This window comes from Schistocerca nitens, chromosome 7 (genome assembly GCF_023898315.1).
Source record: "Schistocerca nitens isolate TAMUIC-IGC-003100 chromosome 7, iqSchNite1.1, whole genome shotgun sequence".
NCBI classification, from domain to species: Eukaryota; Metazoa; Arthropoda; class Insecta; order Orthoptera; family Acrididae; genus Schistocerca; species Schistocerca nitens.
In genome coordinates, this window is record NC_064620.1 from 559,092,401 (window position 1) to 559,100,031 (window position 7,631).

Consider the following 7,631-nt stretch of genomic DNA (forward strand, 5'->3'; position numbering starts at 1 on the left):
CGAACTTCACTAATTCCCACTATATCTAACTTTAACCTATCCATTTCCCTTTTTAAATTTTCTAACCTACCTGCCCGATTAAGGGATCTGACATTGCACGCTCCGATCCGTAGAATGCCAGTTTTCTTTCTCCTGATAACGACGTCCTCTTGAGTAGTCCCCGCCCGGAGATCCGAATGGGGGACTATTTTACCTCTGGAATATTTTACCCAAGAGGACGCCATCATCATTTAATCATACAGTAAAGCTGCATGTCCTCGGGAAAAATTACGGCTGTAGTTTCCCCTTGCTTTCAGCCGTTCGCAGTACCAGAACAGCAAGGCCGTTTTGGTTAATGTTACAAGGCCAGATCAGTCAATCATCCAGACTGTTGCCCCTGCAACTACTGAAAAGGCTGCTGTCCCTCTTCAGGAACCACATGTTTGTCTGGCCTCTCAACAGAAACCCCTCCGTTGTTGTTGCACCTACGGTACGGCCATCTGTATCGCTGAGGCACGCAAGCCTCCCCACCAACGGCAAGGTCCATGGTTCATGGGGGAAGGGTAAGTTTAATAACTGTAATAAAAGTAGGATATAAAATTTATGGGAAATTTCTTAATCAACGATTAAAAACTATCTCTTATGTAATAATCTCAGATGAACCATCGGTCTTCAGGCAGGGACGTTCGTGTAACGATAATATATTTACAATAAGACAAATTATTGAAAAACTTTGGGAATTCGTCTTAGAAAGCCAATGAGCATTTATTGATTACGAAAAAGCCTTCGATAAGGTCAGACACCTTTTCGGACAATATTGGAAATCATATCTTTTCCTAAACACTTCATTAATTCCACAAAGAATCTCTATGTAAATGCGAAAATAGTTCAAAGTTCATGTTCGAAATCGTCGGATGAAGCTTTAATAAATCGAGGTGTCCGACAACAGTGGTAGTCCATCACCCACTTTGTTTAACTTATATATTGGAAATATGAAACACAGTTATTAATTAAAATAGAATTTAGCACACCATTAAGTACTGCGCTATACGCTGATCACCAGATAGTTATACAGGAAATACGAAGAGTCGTATATATATTGAGTCAAAACGGAATATACTACACCTTAACTATATTGGAAATAAGTCAAAGACAATGACGTTCAGACGGAAGAATCAAGTCGGATAGAAAATAATAATGAATCAGAAAATTCTAGACCAAGTAACGCACTTCAGTTTTCTAGGATTTAATATTAGATTTAACTGTGACAAAGACATTGTGAAGAAGATTAACAAATATCAAGCTCGCTGCGGAACAATTGGAAGAACTTTGGGAAGAGAGACAAGAAAGGAAACACAAATCCAATTCTATAAAATTATGGCTGTAGATAGTCTAGTTCCGAACCATAGACAACGAAAAAGAAGAAAAACCATAAATATAGGCAGTAGAGATGAAGTTCATAAGATACATAAGCGGTTGTAATACAAAGGATGAAATAAGGAATGAAACAATAAAATTGCATTTAAGAATCTTTTCATCTAATGAGAAGACAGAGGAGAACAGAATGAAATCTACCATTTTTGGTAGAATGACAGAAGGTAGATTGCCGAAAGAGATAATGAATTATGGGACAATTGGAAAGAGAGAAGTAGGTAGCCCTAGTACGAGATTGAACCTCGTAAGAGATGGATGGATAATGGAGACCGGAAAAGGTGATTATAACACCTAATCCTTGCAAGATGATAATGATGACAATATAACCAAAAAACGGATATTTCCCGTGCTGTACTGACATAAGTTTAGGCCGAAGGTGCTGTCCTGTTGCAGCGGTAAATCACATTCTGCATTTGTCTCACCAGCTCAGAACATTTGATCATCGATTACCAGTCGCCAGCCACGGTAGCAACGAGTAATGACGTACCCGTATCTGAAAAATGTCATGCTTACCGTCTCGAGTTGCTGACACAATTCTTTGCTTCACAACCAGTTTCGGTGCACAGACCATCATCAGCTTCATAAAAGCATTTGCGGCATCGCATTAGGCGAATATAAAACCATTGACGACAAATAATAAAACCACTGTTGTCTCTTCGTAATACATCGTCAATATATAAATTACCTAGCAGAATTTTATCAGCAGTTATCACATTTTTCAACTGCTGACGAGCTGCGGGCCACCACTTACTGAAAAAACGAGGGACGTTCAGTAAGCAATACGACATAGTAATACAACACTTTTTTCTGAAAGCAGATTCGTTTTATTCGGGATTCCAATACATCACATTATTCACCACTGTACTGTCCACAGAAACCTGTTTTTCAACATAAACTCCGTTCCGTGCGACTGCCTCACTCCACTTTACAGGGAGGGCCTGTATATCAGTATGGTACCACTTTACTGGTTGACATCGGAGCCAACGTCTCCTGCTGCATCAATAGCCTCCCCAACTTCCGTGTACAGCTTCGTGCGGCGTGCAAACAGATTGAAGTCGGAAGGAGAAGTTCGTTTGCATTTTTGTGGTGAAGGACACGCTGAATCGTTTCTCCAGTTTCCTACGCTTAGCGCAATAAGCTTCAGAGTTGATAATTGCACCGTGATGGAGGACATCAAACAGAATAACCCCTTGAGAGTCCCAGAGTACTGTCACAATGACTTTACTGGCTGAGGGTTCGGCTTTGAACTTTTTCTTCGGAGGAGAGGTGGTGCCGCGCCACTCCCTGTTTCATCGACTGTGACGAGGTTCGTCAAGAAATTGTCACCCTCTCTAATGGCACTAAGGGGACCGCCAAACTTAACGTCCCCATCTGACGAACGGATCAACATAAGGAGTGCCACATTATCTTTACATTATGAGACACTGCTGCAAGTTTTGGGACTCAATCCAGGACAATCGCGTAATGACTAATGATCAGGAAACTTGGGCCACCGCATCTCGTTCCCTTGCCGGCCAAATGCAGGCAGCGAAAACTTCATCCACTACCAGGATTCGAACCAGCTTACCCCGAGTCGAGGGCCAACATACAGGGGTGCGTTAGCTACCTCGGCTACTGAGGCGAGTAATAAATTGCTAATTGTGTCTTCTGATTATGGGAGAAGTCTTCTTAATCTAATCAAAAGGGATTTTATTTATTTTATAACATCGTTAGTAATTACTGTATGAAATCTTCCTTTACTGAGCCCGAAGGCAGTCATTTTCTTCATAGTTGAAAACTGCAATAAGTGTTTCCCGCTTCCATCGAACTCCTATATCCTCGATCACATTATATCAGTCTTAATAAAGATATGCAAAGCCCTACCGCGAGTGCTGTTATTGTTATTGTTTAGTTGCACATCAAGTTCCGTAGGACCAAATTGAGGAGTAAATCTCCAAGGTCATGGAACGTGTCAGTACATTAAATTACAACTTAAAAGTAATAACAGATAAAAATAAAATGTTTATGAACCCAAAAAAGTCAAGCCATACGTTTAAATAAACGCAGTCAACAATAAAATGTAAGGACCAGCTTAAGTTTTCAAGGAACTCCTCAACAAAATACAAGGAGTGACCTATGAGGAAACTCTTCAGTTTCGATTTCAAAGCGCGTGGATTACTGGTAAGATTTTTGAGTTCTTGTGGTAGCTTATTGAAAATGGATGCAACAGTATACTCCACACCTTTCCGCACAAGAGTTAAAGAAGTCCGATCCAAATGCAGATGGGATTTCTGTCGAGTGGTAACTGAGAAAAAAGTTGCTTACTCTTGGGAATAAGTTGATACTGTTAACAAGAAACGACATAAAGTATATATATATATATATATATATATATATATATATATATATATATATATATATATATATATAGCCGGCCGGTGTGGCCGTGCGGTCTAGGCGCTTCAGTCTGGAACCGCGTGACCGCTCCGGTCGCAGGTTCGAATCCTGCCTCGGGCATAGATGTGTGTGATGTCCTTAGGTTAGTTAGGTTTAATTAGTTCTAAGTTCTAGGCGACTGATGACCTCAGAAGTTAAGTCGCATAGTGCTCAGAGCCATATATATATATATATATATATATATATATATATATATATATATATATATATATATATATATATTGAGAGGCCTAGGTCAAAATACCAATACTAGTGTACAGGGGTCGACAAGTGGTTCGGGAACTTATACCACTTATTGCCCAAACCGCCCGTTTCTGAGCCAAAAATATCCTTCTAGAATGGGAAGAGTTACCCGAAAATATATACCATAAGACATAAGAGAATGAAGGTACGCAAAGTATACTAATTTTCGTGTCCAACGGTCACTTACTTCAGATACTGTTCGAATGGTAAAAATGGCAGCATTAAGTCTTTGAACAAGATCCTGAACGTGGGCTTTCCACGACAGTTTGCTATGTATCTGAGCACCTAGAAATTAGAACAGTTTCACTAATCATGTGCCCATTCTGTGAAATTAAAACATCAGGTATTGCTGAATTGTGTTATAAACTGTAAAAACTGAGTCTTACTGTGATTTAGCGTTCGTTTATTTTCTACAAGCCATGAGCTAATGTCATGAACTGCACTATTTGAAACGGAGCTACTGTCGCACACAACATCCTTTACTACCAAGCTAGTGTCATCAGCAAACAGAAATGAGTAAATGGTAATACTAGAGGGCACATCATTTATATCAATACGGAACAGGAGTGTCCCCAAAACTGATCCCTGGAGCACCCCCATTTGACCATACCCCACTAATACCCCACATCACAGCCATTCTCAACACAATGAAAAATAACCTTTTGCTGTCTGGTATTAAAGTTAGAGGTGGGCCAGTTGTGAGGTACTCCCCGTATTCCGTAATGGTCCAACTTCTGGAGTAATATTTTGTGATCAATACAATCAAACACATTAGTTGAATAAAAAAATTTTGGCTATTGTTCGAAATATTTTGTCTAACCCATACCGTACCACACAGAGAAACGAGAATGTAGCATTTTCGTTGATAAACGACTTCTAAAGCCGAACTGTACATTTGATAACGAATTATGTGATACGAAAAGATCAATTATCCTTACACACACAGCCTTTTCAATAACTGTAGCAAACACTGATGACACAGAAATAGGTCTAAAATTGTCTGCATTATCGCTTTCTCCCTCTTTATAAAGCTGCTTTACTTTAATCGTTCAGGGAACAGACTATTAATAACTAAGTACAGGGCTAACATGTGCAGTACAGTATTTTAATATTCTGCTAGGTACTCCATCATATCCATGAGAGTCCTTCGTCTTCAGTGATTTAATTATTGTCTCAATCTCCCCCTTATCTGTATCATAGAGGAGTATTTCCGACATCAATCTCGGAAAGGCATTTGCCAAGAGAACTATATGATTCCCTGTAGAAACTATATTTTTATTTAATTCACCAGTAATGTTCAGAAAATGATTGTTATGTACTGTACATATATCTGACTTATCAGTAAGAGAAATACTTTTACTACGAAATGACTCCATATCGTCAACAATGCGTTGCTGAAGGGGCGCTTCCTTCACAACTGACCATATGATTTTTAATTTAATCCTGTCAATTAGCTATTCTATTTGTGTACCACATATCCTTTGCCTTCCCAATAACATTTTTAATCACCTTACAATACTGCTTATAATGGGATACAGTAGCTTGATTGCGCCTGCTTCTAATATTTTGGTATAATTCCCGCATTGTTTTACATGATATTTTCTGTATTCTGCTCGTATTTTATTATGGTAAACGTACAATTCACTGGACCGTTTCGAGAATGAATTCTCACTCTACAGTGCAGTGTGCGTTGATACGAAACTTCCTGGCAGATTAAAATGTGGGCCGGACGGAAACTCAAACGTGGAATCTTTCCATAAAGAATAAATAAGTAAATATTTATACTTAAAAAATTAAATAAAAATTACCAACTTTAAAAAAATTAAATTTTTTCTTAAGAAACTATTTTCTGTGCTAGTGTTCTACCACCTGAGCTATCCGATCACGACTCATCACCCTTACTCACAGCTTTACTTCCACCAATACACCATCGCGTTTCCCGCAAGTTGCGCATGAATACTTCTGCCATGTCTGAAATTTACGAGGTGAGGTACTGGCGGGAGTAGAGCTGTAGGCACGGGCAGTGAGTCGTGATCGGGTAGTTCAGGTGGTGGAACACGTGGTCACGAAATGCAAAGGTCTCGTGTTCCAGTCTCGATACGTATAGAGTCTTAATCTCCCAGCAAGTTTTACTGCACTGTTGTTAGGAACCTACTTACGAGAACAGCTCAAATGTATTTCAGTTCCCGCTTGTATTCCTATGTGTGTTAAAGTGGCCACTAGCGGGACTAGTCTGATGATTAGTCTGCTTTCACCCATAATCAGCAAGAGCATCTACTGCAGTAAGGTGCATGACTGTCCTGTTTTAATTTATACCCTCTATATAGCTATTACAATGACTTAATAGCCCATGTTTCTCTAATGAACAGAAATTTTGGAGAGTAGTTGTATGATTAGCTCGTAAATATATTTTCTAAAATTTACAATACCCTATACTTTCGAGTATATGAAAAGCATATCTAAAAATAATAGTTTTGTAAAACTTACAGCTGTCTCACTTTCAGCGTAATGTAAGTGCTAGCGTTTGGATGAAAGGGAAGAATCTGACTGATTGCACCACACTTTTTCATAATTTCTAGCTGTAATCTATTTAAATTTCAGTTAGACAGATATAAATCCTTATTATATTATAATATTCAGTGCTTCAACGGTTGCTCACAAAGGACACAAAGCATAACATTTAGCTGTAAGTTAAAATGTAATAACGTTACGATAAAGCCATGTAAGCATTGATACTAGAAAAATTAATTGTAGAAAGTTCATAAATATGTAATAAAATTTTTCGAGGAAAGTATGAAATACATTTCTAAATACCTCAGGGCGTTGCCACCAGCGCTCTTGTAAACAAAGATCTAGAAGCGAGCTCACCACATGCTATCACCTGAAACACACAAATTTAAGTTTATTAGAAAAAAAATTTCATCATCAGCAAAATCAGAGCAATAACTGAGTTAAAAACTTTCGAAATGCGGAGATTGGAATGTAGGACATTTCGTTCCCCAATTCTTGATACCTCTGTTACCTCTTATGTTGTCCTTAGGCTGCAGCAAACTAATTACTTACGATGGATTTCCAAAATACACTCCTGGAAATTGAAATAAGAACACCGTGAATTCATTGTCCCAGATACATCACATGATCACACTGACAGAACCACAGGCACATAGACACAGGCAACAGAGCATCCACAATGTCGGCACTAGTACAGTGTATATCCACCTTTCGCAGCAATGCAGGCTGCTATTCTCCCATGGAGACGATCGTAGAGATGCTGGATGTAGTCCTGTGGAACGGCTTGCCATGCCATTTCCACCTGGCGCCTCAGTTGGACCAGCGTTCGTGCTGGACGTGCAGACCGCGTGAGACGACGCTTCATCCAGTCCCAAACATGCTCAATGGGGGACAGATCCGGAGATCTTGCTGGCCAGGGTAGTTGACTTACACCTTCTAGAGCACGTTGGGTGGCACGGGATACATGCGGACGTGCATTGTCCTGTTGGAACAGCAAGTTCCCTTGCCGGTCTAGGAATGGTAGAACG

The 7,631-nt window shown here is 39.4% G+C and overlaps 1 long non-coding RNA gene across 1 annotated transcript in view; it reads right to left on the reverse strand.

Moving 5' to 3' along the window:
* The window catches only part of LOC126195376 (uncharacterized), a 2,074,073-nt gene extending 2,067,098 nt beyond the window's left edge, over nt 1-6,975 (reverse strand). The window contains exon 1 of the long non-coding RNA XR_007538598.1: nt 6,907-6,975. This is a non-coding gene — a long non-coding RNA (uncharacterized LOC126195376). The remainder of the gene's footprint in view (nt 1-6,906) is intronic.
* Nucleotides 6,976-7,631: the final 656 nt, after the last annotated feature.